This window comes from Gossypium arboreum, chromosome 8, assembly GCF_025698485.1.
Source record: "Gossypium arboreum isolate Shixiya-1 chromosome 8, ASM2569848v2, whole genome shotgun sequence".
NCBI lineage: Eukaryota > Viridiplantae > Streptophyta > Magnoliopsida > Malvales > Malvaceae > Gossypium > Gossypium arboreum.
This window is the reverse complement of record NC_069077.1, coordinates 129,133,244-129,149,161: the sequence shown is the minus strand read 5'-3', so window position 1 is coordinate 129,149,161 and position 15,918 is coordinate 129,133,244. Positions and strand designations below refer to the sequence as shown.

The 15,918-nt window shown below is 33.3% G+C and overlaps 1 long non-coding RNA gene across 1 annotated transcript; it reads right to left on the bottom strand.

The window, feature by feature from the left end:
- Positions 1 to 2,858: 2,858 nt before the first annotated feature.
- LOC128296399 (uncharacterized) lies at positions 2,859 to 14,828 on the bottom strand. The gene is made up of 2 exons (XR_008287017.1): positions 14,708 to 14,828; positions 2,859 to 3,218 (listed from the first exon to the last, which is right to left on the bottom strand). It is a non-coding gene; the product is annotated as an uncharacterized LOC128296399 (long non-coding RNA).
- Positions 14,829 to 15,918: the final 1,090 nt, after the last annotated feature.

Below are 15,918 nucleotides of genomic sequence, written 5' to 3'. Positions count from 1 at the left end.
CATAATTTGTTTTTCGACAATTCCTTTTTTTGTCACAAAGTCAAAGCCCATTATGCGGGCTTTGACTTTGATTCTGATAAACTAACTAACTACCTTTTCACTACAAATAAAAAAATTTCACTTAAGACTCTACTTGATTGAACTTCTCAAAGCTCACCCCCTTAATTTTCTCCTTTCAGATAATCCTCCAAGTTAGGATCAAACACGACATTTGGAGGGCTTGTTTTAGTTTTTGCTAATTAAAGTATTTTAATTTTATAATTTCATAATTATTTAGGACTGTAAATTTTTTTATACAAACTATGGTATGGGATTGGACTTCGGGTTTTATTTTGATTTAGCATGCATGTAATATGTTTAAATAATTGGAAAACCAAAAAATTGATCATATAAGTTTGAAACATTTTAAATAACAAACTAAAGTCATCGTATTTTTCTGCTGCAAAATCTGTACTTGAATTTCTGAAAAGTAAATTATAAGTAAAATATGTTTCCAAAATTAATAAGGACTTATGTTTAATTGGATCTTTTAAAAAAAAAAAAAACTTGGTAACATTAATGTTTTTATAAGTAAAGAAAATCCCAATATGGGTTTTCTGAAAAAGAAGCAAACACTTAAAAAAATCAATTTCTGAAGGCTTGATTGTTTTTACTTAGCCATTTCGGTGGCTAATGTGACCTCCAGAATTTGGTTGTAATGTCTAGGTCGGGTTTCGGGTGTTACACACATTCCATTTTCATGCAGTGAATGTACAATCACACTCGATGATGTAACATTACAATTTGTTATGGGGGTAGTAGGCGTTAATGATTGGAGCGCAATTTGCGACCAACTATTAGACAAGGTGTCAGACAAGTTTAGTGATAGTCGGATAGAGATGAAATGATTAGAAGAAAATTTCTCAAATATCGACAACTCGGCTAGTACTGTTGAAAGACAACAATACGTGTGAGCATTCATACTGAGGTTAATCAGGGGTCTTCTAATGCTAGATAAATCTCAAAATCTAGTACATTTAATATGGCTTCTACAACTAGTCGACTTAAAAGAAGCGGGGCGACTCAATTAGGGATCAACTGTGTTGGTGACATTGTATCGAGAGATGTGTTGGGCAACTGAAGCATAAAAAATTTAAAAAGATGGTTGCATACTCCTTCTTTAGTCATAGGCATGGTACCACCGAGCATTTTTACGTCCTCGAGTAAATGTTCTTTATGAATTCCCACTCGTAATAAGGTAAAATTCATTTAATAATATAGTTATCTTAATATTTTCCATTATTATATTTTTGAAACAACATATTATTTGAATAGGTGGAACAATAATGCAAGTCATATGGGTATATCGAATGAGCTTAAAGATACTCAGCTATTGTTAGATCAATGATTAGAAGTTGAGGTTAGTTTTTGAAATTTTCAATTATATAATATTTATGTAATGATTTGAAATTTAATTTTAGGTACATAATAAAATTTATAATTTTGTACTGTAGTTTGAAAGGATGCCATATTCTGATCCAATAATTCAAGAATGCATCCAGTCGAATTTTTGGTGAATTGTAATATCTGGCATGTTAAAGTGTCATTGATCATTTTTGCAACGGTTGAGATGCACGAATCTGATCGAGTGATGTGCTAGTTCGAGTTTAGGAAAAGTATTCTGCCGTTACCTTATGAGGTCGATGAACGTCACAAGATTGACTTGCGGGGGAGAACCAATGAGAATAGGTCTAAATTCCATGCCAAATATATCTACATCTAGGAACATAGTTACAATATCACACCTATGTTCAAACCAATTGTTTGACCGGATTTGGCATCCTCTTCAGATTACATGACATAGTTTAAAGTTTATGTTAAACTATATTTATTGCCAAAGACCCACATGAGTAGGCATTATTTTCTTAGAAGGCCAAAAAGACCCCACACGAGGCCACAAATAGGATTACATGTTGACCTCATTAACATCAACTCCAATCCCAAATACTATATCGATGGGTGCACCACCTTCCAATCAGTATGGTTCATATTTTTTTAGTGCTTTCACAAACCCCATTTTTTTACACAAGCACCATATTATGCACCATCATACCATGTATCAATACCTTTTCCAGGAATATTTTTTTCACCATCTCTATCCCTAGGATCATGTAACACCCCTAACCTGTAATCGTCGCTGGAATAGGTTAAAAGGCATTATCGGACTTATAACTCAATTCAGAACAATCATAAATCAAATAACATCTCATGTCAGTCAATATCATTCATTCACATTTAATATGTACTTAAATCGAGCATACAAAGCTTTAATCATGCATTCGGGACTAAATCGGTAACATATTAAAATTTTGGAAACTTAGAAATATTTTCACATTGAATAGGCCGTGCGCCTCACACGGCTAGTAGACACGCCCATGTCTTAGACTGTGTGAAAACAGGGCATACATACTGACTTGTGACACACAACTGAGGACACGTTTGTGTGCCAGGCCGTGTGAAAACTGAAGAGGATACTGACTTATGCAACACGGCCAAGTCACACGCCCGTGTGCTAGGCAGTGTGTCATTTAGAGGGTATACTAACTTGTATCACACGGCCAGTCACACACCTGTGTGTGAGGCCGTGTGGAGTATACTGACTTCAATTCTGTTTCAACACCAGGGGACACACGGCTGTGCAACATGACCGTGTGTCACACATGGCTGAGACAAATGCCGGTGTCCTTGCCCATGTGGACAAAAATAGGCTATTTGCAAAGCCATTTTTCCACCCTAAATACATAAATATTAACAAGTATAAATGATCACATTTCATAACCCAATTGACATTCATTCTATAACATTTCATAGACAATATATATACCAATTCAACTTGATATTCAATTACCTACTTAATACCATGTATAATCCATTCATATATCAACTACATAACAAAACTTCACTTACACATTTTCATTCCATCATTCCTTGCCAAAACATACCATAATTGAACACTTCAATTCAACCAAAACATAACATCAAAATAAGCCAAATCTCATGGCTTATTTATACACAAAAATATACCACAATCATGATATCAAGTGACATAACTCACATCTTTCAAACTAGCCTATACATGCCATATTCACATATATCCACAAGATCAAAAGTACTAATCGAAAATTGGATAGTGTGATGTGCAACTCCGGCTTGTCCGAAACAAGCGAGCTAACGAGCCTCTATGAAACACAGAAAAAGAAACAGAGTAAGCTTTATAGCTTAGTAAGCCCGTATAATACAGAATTAAACTTACCATTTATACATAATCAAAGAAATACAAAAAATGCAACCAATTTAATTAACCAACACCTAATCACAAGTATTCATCATATGTTAGTCATTGTAAAAATATACATGAAACCATTCATTAATACAATGCTTAGCATCATTCCAAATTCATATATCATATATAACATTAGTAACATTTATAAACCGTAACTCGTCTGTATAACATTATTTAGGTCCATTGAACCTATTAGAACTTCAAAGGATAATCGAGTGAACAATGTCAGAATCCGTCAATTCATCATCATATATGCTCTTTCGAGCCATGATCAGTAAGCTCCTCCTGAGCTGATGAACAGTAAGCTCTATTGAGCTTAAACGGTAAGCTCTATTGAGCTAAAACGATAAGCTCATACGAGCTGAACAGTAAGCTCATACGAGCTGAACAGTAAGCTCATACGAGCTGAAATGGTAAGCTCCAATGAGTTGAAAATAGTAAGCTCTTTCGAGCTGATACATCGGTAAGCTCATACGAGCTGTGGTGAGTCGGCAACAAATACAGGAGCTCGACCAAAACGGTAATACCAGTATCATGTCCCTCGTATCCTATGAATTCATACGATTCAAACATGGCTCGGTAACATATACATTATATCAATAAAGCATTCATACTTCAAGTATTTCAACTATACATTTTCATTTCAATAATTACAAATATAGAAAAGTTCGATTCTAATTATACGAACTTACCTCGTAACCTCGAATAAAACTATCGGCTATTCATCCACTTTTCGTTTTTCCCGATCTAATTCTGGTATTTGTTTATCTTAATCTATATGATATCAAATTAATTCATTCAAATTTTCATTCAATTCAATTTAGCCTAAAACATTCATTTTGTCTAAATTATAAATTTACTGCTAGACTTTTGACTACTTTGCAATTTAGTCTTTAACACATAAAAATACAAAATTACACAATTAGGCTATAACCCATGATAGCCGAATTTCCTATATACTACTAGCAGCCTAAATCTTTCATTATTTCACACTTTTAACTACCACATTTTACAATTTCACAATTTAATCCCTATTTGACATTTTTATCAAAAATCACTTTATAAAACTTGTAAAACTATCATCAAGCTTCCATAATCTATCATTAAACATCAAATAACTCAAGTATTCAACAATGACATCATTTAAAATCTATAGCAATTTCAAAAACGAAGGTACAGTCTAGCTAGATTAAGCTGCAATGAGCTCAAAAATGTAGAAATCATTAAAAATCGAGATAAAACCGTACCTTAATTTAGCTAAGAATGTGCTGAAACCATGGAAGCTTCAAACCCTTATTTTTTTTCTCAATTTCGGCAATAAAGATCAAGGATGAGCTAAATTTTTGTTTTGTTTTATTTTATTAAACATAATTAACTAAATTACATATTTAACCTTATTATAAAACCTTAATATATCATGTAATTCATGGACATAAATGTCCACTAACCTTAATCATGGTCAAATTTCAGTTTAAGGACTTTTACTTTAATAATTCATAGCTATTTTACGCGTTACGCGATTTAGTTCTTTTTACCGAATTAAGCATTTAAGCGATAAAATTTCTTAATGAAAATTTTAGTATAAGGACTTTTACTTTAATGATCCATAGCTATTTAATACATTTAAACAATAGAACTCAACTTTTACGCGTCATGCGATTTAGTTCTTTTTACCGAATTAAGCATTTAAACAGTAAAATTTCTTAACGAAAATTTCATATAGTTAATCTATCATACTGTAAACCTTATTAAAATAATAAAATAAATATTTTGACTTCAGATTTATTGTCTAGAAACCACTGTTCAGATTTGACCTAAAAATGGGTTGTTACAAATCATATTACACGCCACTGACGACAACAACACCAATGTATCTGCCATCACTTGCAAGTCCAACATTCTATCCACAATTGGGTTATTTGGCACCATGTACTTTTCCACCGATAGTGTCGCAAATACCCCTAACATCATCTACAAAGGTAGGTCATCTTCGTATCTACCTATTAATACCACAGACAATATACAATGGGAAATTAGGATACAAATGCAATCTAGCACGGAGGAATGCGGTGAAGATGAAGATGAAGATGAATATCAAGATGGAGGCGAAGGTGAAGATGATGAGCCAGAACTCCAACTATGACGAAATCCTCCTTAGATTTTTATCATCAACAATCTTCTCATTATGAAAAAAATCTGCTCGAAATTTCAATATGGAACTTCATTATACAAGCTTAAAAAACGCTTCTAACAAGAAGGGTTTTCCTGAAAAGTTTGAAAAGTTTTTAAAAAAAACGTTTATGGGATGTGATGTCTAAAATGTTAGAACCATTTGTCTAAAAATTTTTAGATGTGATGTTCGAATTTTATTCCAGATTCTTAGGCCCAAGAATCCCAGTTTAGAGTTAGAATTCAATAAGGAAAAAAATGTCTTCCTTAACCCAAACCCTAACAGGAAATCTCGTGATAAAATTTTAAAATTCAGAAAATCCTGGGATAATTTTAAAAAATCTCATCCCAAGAATCCTAGACAGTCATTAATGAGTTTTTTTTTTAAAGAATAAAGCTAACACTATGTTGACAAAAGAAATGGTTGGAATAAAAAACTTCTCTTGACGTGTGTAAGCACTAGACCTATTAATGGGCCGGGCTACCCACAAAAAATTTGGGAAGGTTTGGACAAAAATATTAGGCCCAAAAAATGGGCTTGGGCAAAAAAATTATGCCTACTTAAAATATGGGCTAGGCTCAGGTTTAAACATTCAATGCCTGAGCCCGGCCCAACCCGTTTTAAGTTTATAATATTTTATATTATGTTATTTTGATATATTATGTAATTTAGAACACATTAAAAAAACCTATACTAAATGTATAATATTACTATAATGTAAACATTAAAATAATGTTCAGATGACTATATAAAAAAATTCAATAAATAAAAAATGTATAAAATTATTAAATATTAAAATAAATATTTTTAAAAAATAAAAATAATTTGGGCGGGCTTAAATTGGGCTTGGGTTAGTTGTTTGCAAATATGGACAGGTTTGGACAAAATTTTTCGGGCTGGACTGGGGCTAGGCAAGCATAAAATATATTAATATCATGCTTAAACTTGGCTAGACCCGACCCATGAAAACCTTTAATAAACATTCCCATGAAAACCTTTAATAAACATTCTTTTCTTAAAAAAAAAATACTCTGGCATCATAAAATTTGTAACCCTTAAAAGTATCTAAAAATCAACGGTTAGAAATACTCACTCTTTTCTTAAAAAATAATACCTTGGCACCCTAAAATTTGTAACCCTTAGATTTTTAAAGTATCTAAAAATCAAAGGTTAGAAATACGCACTCTTTTCTCCACAAATAAAAGATAATGGTAGAAGTTATTTGACGTAGTTAAAAAAATATGAAGGAAATCATGATTGCTTTTTCATTGTTCCTCAAAAATAAAAAGATCTCATTGACCTTCTACTTGGTTGGTGAGAGAGAGTAGTCTATATATACCTACTTTGGGTTCTACTTTAGCATTATCAAAACCCAGTTCACTCTACCTTGAAACAAGAAAATATTGAGGCATCCATATACTGTAGTCCATCATCATCACCAGAAATAGCTTTTACTATGAAAGAAACCCTTAAATACAGAGGAAAAGCTTTGGTTTTGCTAATCCTATTTGTTCTTTCCATGATTTTAATTATATGCAGCTGTAGGTGCATCAAACGTTGTATAAATGGTTGTTACGTCGATAGCAATGGCAATGGAAAAGCTTCGAGAATCAAGCTGTCTATGTTGAAAAACTGATCATGAATGAAAAAATACTTTGTGATATTAGTAAGTACAATAAGTGTCTTAAATCATAATTACAAACTTATTGACCTTTTATAGATTATTTGCTAATAGTCTAACTATATTAACAATAAAGCTAACTACTCAAACTAATTATCAACTGACTTCTCAACATTCCTCCTCAAGTTAAGAAGCGAAATAGATCTTTAACCCTTAATTTGGACTCTTAATATTCATGTTGCTTGATTCCAAGTGCTTTAGTCATCAAATTTGCAAGTTATTTAGTTGTTCCTATATGCTGCATTTGAATCAAACCTTCTCAAATTTCATCTCGTACAAAATGACAATTGATCTCTATATGTTTCGTGTGTTCATGAAATACAAGATTGGCTACAATTTGTAATATTACCGACTATCTAAAACTAGTAAAGAAGTGTGCCACTGATTAAGGCAAATTTCTTTCAACAAGCCATCCAACCAAATAATCTCTGCTACTACTGATGCCATACTCCTGTATTCAGCTTCTGCTAATGAACGAGACACAATACTTTACTTCTTTGACTTCTATAGAATTAGAGAGTCCCCAAGCTTAACACAAAAACCAGTGATTTATCATCTGGACATGGGACATGGAGCCTAATCTAAATCACAAAACGCAACAAGCTGTGGTTTATTAGATGCAATCAACATAATACCTTGGCTATGATTTTTCTTTATATATTAAACTACCCAAAAAGTAGCTTCCAAATGAGATTTATTTGGTCTGTGCATGAATTGGCTTAAGTGTTGAACCGCAAAGGATATGTCTGGTCGTGTGCTGTTCAAATAGAGTAGTCTTCTGGGAAGTCGTTGATATACTGCAATATCTGAAACTAGCTCATCACCACTGACAGTTGGTTGTATAGTTTCGTCATATTCAGTTGAAGTAAGTTTCTGATTTTGTTCAAGAGGTGTACTTGCTGGTTTTGCTTCTATTAACCCAACATCGGCTATCAACTCCAATGCATACTTTATCTGGCTTAACACAATACCTTTACTTGACCTCATAACCTCTATACCAAGAAAAAAATTTAGTACATCCAAGTCCTTCATCTTAAAGTTTTGGTGCAGAACCATTTTAAGCTCATTAATCACACCAATGTCACTTCCTGTGATTAACAAATAATCAACATAGACAATTAGTATGACTACGTTACCTTCCTGCCTTTTTGAAAATAAAGAATAGTCATGTCTGCTTTGTTTGTAACCTTCTTGCAATAATGCCTCATTGAGCTTCAAATTCCACTATCGAGAAGTTTGCTTCAACCCGTACAATGATTTGAGCAAACGAAACACCTTGTGCTCCCCCTGTTTGCGAAAACCTTCTAGGATATCCATATAAACCCCCTCATGCAGATCACCTTACTGTAGACATCCATTTGGAAAAGAGGCTAGTTATTCATGGTAACCACACTAATGATTGTCCGAACAGTAACATGCTTGACTACAGGAGAAAATGTTTCCTGAAAATAAATACCAGCCTGCTAGTTGTATCCTTTCCCCACTACTCGAGCTTTAAATCACTCAATAGAACTTTCAGAATTGTATTTGATCTTATAGACCCATTTGCACCCGAAAGGAACCACACCAGAGGGTAAAGAAACAACCTCCCACGTACCATTGTCTTCCAAATCACGAATTTCTTGTTGGATGGCATCGACTCATCTTAGATCCGAGATAGCCTCAGTATATGTTTGGGGTTCAGACATGGAAAAAATATGGGCTGCAAATGACTGAGTATGAGCAAGTAAATACAAAATAGAATACACATGAAAAATGTGGTATGCACCTAAAGCAAGGGAAATGAAAGATTGGTTGGAGCAAACATAATCCCTCATCCATGCAGGTTGTTTAACAGACTGTGTGGTGCATCGTAAGGAGATTGAAGTGGAAGAGGTTGGCTGAACAAACGGGGAAAATGATGGCTCATGAAAAGTACAAGACTAACTCGGTGAAATATTAGTAGGTGGTAAGATTGGTGAGGTACTGGCTGCTGGTGAAACTGGCGATGTGAGAAGTATAGGAATGGAAGGCATGGGCTCAAGAGCAAGAAAATGAGAGCAATAAATTGTAGGGAGAAACACAAAATTTTTGTTGGGAAATGTAAAAGGAAACACAGTCTCATGAAATATAACGTCTCGATTAACAAAAAAAACTTTTAGTTTCAAAATTGAATAATAGGTAGCCTTTTTGAACATTAGAATATCTCATAAAGAAAGAATGAACAACCTTTGGAGAAAATTTATCTCAATAATTAGGTGTGGTAGCATAGCAAAGACATCCAAACACATGCAAATGAGAAAGATCAATAGGTTTACGATATAAAACTTCAAAAGGACTCTTCCAATTCAAGAGAGGAGTAGGTAGGTGATTGATTAAAAAACAAACAATTAAGACACATTCACCCCAAATTTTACTAGGTATATTAGACTAAAATTTGAGAGACCTAGCAAATTTAAGCAAATGTCTATGCTTACGCTCGACAACCCTATTTTGTTGAGGAGTATAAGCACATGAGCTTTGATCCACAGTTCCCATCATACTAAAATATTCATTACACCATTGTTAAAAAAATCATATCCATTATCACTATGAACATTTTGATGCTGATGGAAAATTGATTCTTGATCAAGCCAAAGAATTGTTTAAGAGATACAAGAGCATCACTTTTGGATCGCAACAAATACACCCATGTCATTCTCGAATAATCATCAATAATAGTTAAAAAATACCTATGACCATTATGAGTAGAAATTCGATAGGGCCTCTACAAATCTATGTGAATAAGAGAAAAAATATCATCAACACGAGTTGTGCTTATAGGGAATGACAATCTAGTTTGTTTAGCAAGGGGACATACTAGACACTGTTAGATGCTATCATTATTCGAAACTGTGCAGGGAAGATTAAGCACCTTATTTAATCTTGAAACAAAAGTATGGCCAAGTCTAGCATGCCAAAGGAAAGATGGTTTAACATTTGCTGAAAGAGTTGTAGTAGGTGGAGTTGCAACTATGTTAGTCTGTTGAGAGGGTTGCAGGATATAAAGACCACCTTGCTCCCTACAAATCCCCCTCATCTTTCCACTTGAGAGGTCCTAAATAAGACAAAAATTAGGATAAAATGAAACAAAACATTGGAGATCATTAGTAAGTTTAGAAATAGAGAGAAAGTTATAATTGACATTTGAAACATAGAGAACTTTGGTAAGCTTAAGGTTAGGTAGAATAATGCAAGTGCCAATGTGGGTAACCAAAACAGAAGAACCATTCAGAATTCGAACACAAGGAGAATTTGATATATATACAATAGAAAATTCTAAGAATTGGAAATCAGATAGCATGTGGTCAGTAGCTCTACTATCCATAATCCAACTATTAGACACACAAACCATACTTGCTAAGCGCGCAACAACTTCAACAGTAGGCTCCTTGTTCAACAAGCTTAACATTTGTTGATATTGTGTTTTGAGTAAACACAGGTGTTTGTGGACCAACCACAATACCAACATCATGAACCACTTCACCATTACTAGCAGAATCATTGATTGAAGCATTGTTTACCTTAGACCCTGAAACATTATTTGTCTCATTCTTAGTGAGCCCAAAATCAGTCTGGTAGCCAATTATCCTATAACAATTCTCTCTTTTATGCCCTTTAATCTTGCAATGATCACACGTTCCATTAAATCGCTTCTTTTGAATGATATGTGCTAAGTGTAAAGAAACTGGATCTGAACCTACAACACTCGAACTATGCTGCTTCTGAGATTCCTCTTGTATAAGCATAGAGTAAGCTTGATTTACAGTTGGTAATGGGTTCATCAACAATATTTGACTGTGCACCGCATTATACGACTCACTCAACCCCATCAGAAACTGAACTAGGCACTGTTACAACACATGTTCAACATTTTGCCTTGACTGATCACAACTATATAAAGAAAAAGGTACAAGAGCATCGTATTCATCCCAAAACAATCTCAGTGTAGTGAAGTACACATATATAGAATTAGTATCTTGAAGATACAAAGTAATTTCTCAATGTAAAAAAAAACCTAGAGCTATCAACCTTATGAAAACGTTCTCTAAGGTCTTTCCATACGGCTGCTGTGCTAGAGGCAAAAATGATTCCTGCTGAAACTCACTGTTTACTGCATTCAGAATCCAAGATAATACAATAGCATTACATCACTCCCATTGATATCCCAACTCATCTCGTAATGACTCTTTAGAATAAGTACCATCTACAAACCCCAATTTATTTTTAGCTAACAGCACAATCTTCATTGACCGACTCTAGACATTGTAATTATCAATTCCAAGCAACTGATAAGAAACCAACAAGGCACCTGGAGTATCCAACGGATGCAAGTAAAGAAGGTGATTAAAATCAATAACCAAATTAGAATGATTCACCATGATTGCAAAGCAACCAGTATTGAAGAAAAGAAGTCTATCGATCAAGAACGATGCAAACAAAAGAAAACAGCCACAAGAAAAAAAAAAGCCCTAAATTACCAATTGGACCACACCCACCAAAAAATGTAATTGGACCAGTAGAAAAATAAAAAAAAAAGGCTTAGTTTTTAACCTTTATAACCCGAAACGAATTAACATCGAATCAGCAAACCAAACAGATTTTGTGACTAGACTTTGGTGATTGGAAAGTTAACGATCGCCGGAGCTCTGATACCATTGTTGAAAAACTGATTATGAATGAAAAAAATACTCTGTGTGTAACATCCCCTACCCGTATTCTAAGCCTAGAATAGGGTACGAGGCATTACCAAACTTAATATGATCAATCATGTAAAAAAATCAGCCATAAAATTTTTTCTAAATTAAAAACTTTCATACATATGTTTAACATCTCTTATATGGGCCTACGGGGCCCAAAACATACATTCAGGGTGGTTCGGGACCAAACTGTAAACATATGAAACTTTTGCAACACTTAGAAAATTTTCACACTTTGGAGAGTCACACGCTCGTGTTTTCAACCCATGTAACTCTCTGTTTATAACTTCATCACCCTTGTCAGTCGTACACTTTATATAAATAACAAGAAACGTGTATGGGCTTAATTCTCATTCAATTTCTCATATATATACACAATTTCACGTTATGTAATCATACAACATATATCAGCCATATCTCTGTAATCTAAATATATTTTCATAACAACTTATCTTGATTTCAGACTATTTCATATTTAAGCTTAAATAACCAAAGTATTTGAAATATCATATTTATGCAAATAGTACACATGAGGTATATAATTCTATAATTATGAATAAACACATTTATCAAACATTTTCTATATTCATATATCAATGTCTCATGTCTCCATATATCAATAACTGTCATTTTCATGAATTCCGAATTCAATTTCATAATTATTTGTCTTGTGTTCAATTTATTCCATATCGGAATTTTATTCATTAAAACATTTGAATTATCAATATATATGGACAGTACATTCAAGATGAACAATTATATAATCACAAATGAATTCATTTATCAACCAAGTTCTATACTCGTATCTTATCAACTCGTACTTCCTTGTATAACATAATTCCATGTAACACTTACCAAACTTTGTCAAATTAGTGAACGTCTTACGAAATTGAGTACTTCGTTTTCTCGATGCCATAGTTCAACTATGGTTTTACACATCTTCACATAATGATGCCATAGCCCAACTATGGTGTTACACATATTCATATATCGATGCCATAGCCCAGCTATGGTCTTACACGAATCACATATCTCACTGATGCCATATCCCAGATATGGTCTTATACAGTAGCATATATCACACCGATGCCATATCCCAGATATGGTCTTATACGGAAATCACTTGTCACTTGTCACTTGTAGCCGAAGCTACCACTATTCACTGATTAGATAGCCAGAGCTACCATTTTTCACTGATCATGTAGCCGGAGCTACCACTTTTCACTGATCAGGTAGCCGGAACTACCACTTTTCACCGATCGGTGGCGGCTACCACTTTTCATCGATCGTAGTGAAGCTACCACTTTTCACTTGTCATTTGTCATTGATCGATAAGTGTAGCCAAGCTATCACTTATCACTTTCACTTTTCTTGATTAGATAAGTGTAGCCAAGCTATCACTTATCACTTGTTGCCATGGTCCAACCATGGTCTTTTCCTTCAATTCATCTTGTCATCGAACCGAAATGCTCAATTTGATCATTTATTCAATTTTCATGCTTTTACATTATTCACGATTTTATCATCAATACATATGAAATAACACATCATGAAATTCATAAAATTAACAAATAATCACTAAAATTTAGCCATATAAACTCACAAGTTCAATTTTTGTATTATAACGATAATCATAATTTCATAATAAATATACCAAATAAAATATTTTATCATTTCTAATCCAACATTTATCGATTATGATCGGGCATGTGATCAATTTATACACGAGTCATTCATATAGTTTTGTATATTTTCCTCCTCCTCCTCTCCATCCACATCCTTAGTATAAACAACACACTTGTAGGTAACATTATCCATAATTTTCACTATCTACTTATTGAATATTCAAGCTGTCCATCTGTGTCATAGTCACTAAATTATTTTTATCTTGAGCTACAGAACTCCAAATTAAGATCCATAAATTTTCCTAGAAACTATACTTATATGTCTTCTTACCATAAAAAATTCATAATTTTTTGTTGGGCCAATTAATACAGTTTATTCATTGAAGTCTCCCCTGTTCTGCTGTCTGACAGTTCCGACCCTTCTTCACTAAAAATTAATTATCTTCTCGTACAAGATTTGAATGATGTCCTTGTTTGTTTCTCTTGAAAATAGACTCATTCAGGATTCTAAACATATAAATTTAAGCCTCTAATTATTTTTATCCAATTTTTTTATGATTTTCCAAATTCAGAACAGGGGAACCCGAAATCATTCTGACCTTGTCTCACAAAAGTTATTGTATCTCATGATTTACAATTCCATTGCTTACATAATTTCTTTTATAAGAAACTAGACTTAATAAGCTTTAATTTCATATTTTATTCATCCTTTAATTCGATTTGTACAATTTTTGGTGATTTTTCAAATTTAAACTACTACTGTTGCCCAAAACAGTTTTAGTGCAAAATGTTAATTTCCTTTTTACCCCAAATTTCACAATTCATACAATTCAGTCATTACTCAATTAACCCCTCAATTAAGATAATTTTCTAAATTAATACTTTTTATAGACATTATAAGTTATTTCATAACTATTGAAATTCAGAATTTCTACATAAAACTCTAACTTCAAACTCTTTTACAATTAGGTCCCAAACATTCACTTTCTATTCAATTCTTTCAATAAAATCAGAATATAAACAATTTAAAGCTCTAATTCCATGCCAAATCATCATATACTTCCAGAAATCATCCATAACAACTTCAAAAATTAGACATGGAATCAAAAACTAATGAAATAGTAAGTTGGACCCAATTGTAAAAGTGCAAAAATATAAAAATGTCAAGGAGAAAGCAAGAATTAAACTTACATGAAGCTAGAGTATGAAAACCAGCTTGAACCCTCCTCCATGGCTGTTTTTCAGCTGATGAATATGAAGAGAAATGAAGAGAATTCTAGATATTCCAATTTAGTTCCATTTTTATTTAGCCAATTTTGTCAATTTTCCAATTTTGCCCTTATTTCTTATTTTTCTCAGCTATTGCCGCCCAAAATATCTCCTTTGGGCTTATTTTCACTTTAGGTCCTTCCTCATTTGACAATTGAGCTATTTAATCCTTTTAGCAACTTTTACACCCTTTTCAATTTAGTCCTTTTTATTTAATTAACCACCAAAACGTCAAAATTTTCTGACTAAATTTTATTGCTACCTCACCAACACTCCATAAATATTTCTAAAAATATTTATGGCTCGATTTATGAATTCGAGGTCTCGATACCTCATTCTCGACCTAATTTACCTAATTAATTCTTTTAAATCACCAAATTCACTAATTCAAAAATGCTTTTATATTCACATTTGACTCATAGGTATTAATTTATTAAATTTTCAACTCACCCGTCGGACTTAGTGATCTCAAATCTCTATTCCCGATACCACTAAAAATTAGGCTGTTACACTGTGATATCAATAAGCACAGTAAGTGTCTTAAACCATAATTACAAACTTATTGACATTTTATAGATTATTTGCTAACAGACTAACTATATTAACAATAAAGCTAACTACTCAAACTAATTATCAACTTACTTCTCAACAATCGTTCCTGTCTAAGTTCTCGGTAATGTTTTTTTTCTCAAGTTAAAAACATGTAGATTAATTATTTAAAAGCACCTTTAACCTTTAACATGGTGAAAGGGTGGTAAGACTGATAATAATGAGAAGGAGGTGATGAGGGAGATGGTGAAAGTGGAGATAGGATGGTAAAGACATAAAATAGGGTGGAGATGGTGAGGGCACAAGGGTGGGTGTGAGGAGGTTTTGTGCCTAAAAGACAATGGAGATGAAGGAGGTTGAAAAGATGTGTAGGACTACATCTACACACAAATGGCTGTACTAGATACTTGTTTGACATGGTGAATGGGTGGTAAGACTGACAATAAGGAGGAGGAGGTTATGAGGGAGATAGTGAAAATGGACATAGGGAGGTCGAGACTGGTAGTAGGTGTAAAATAGGGTGAAGGTAGTGAGGGAGAGCGTAAGGATGTCTTTGTTAGATAATATATATATTACGCAGTACG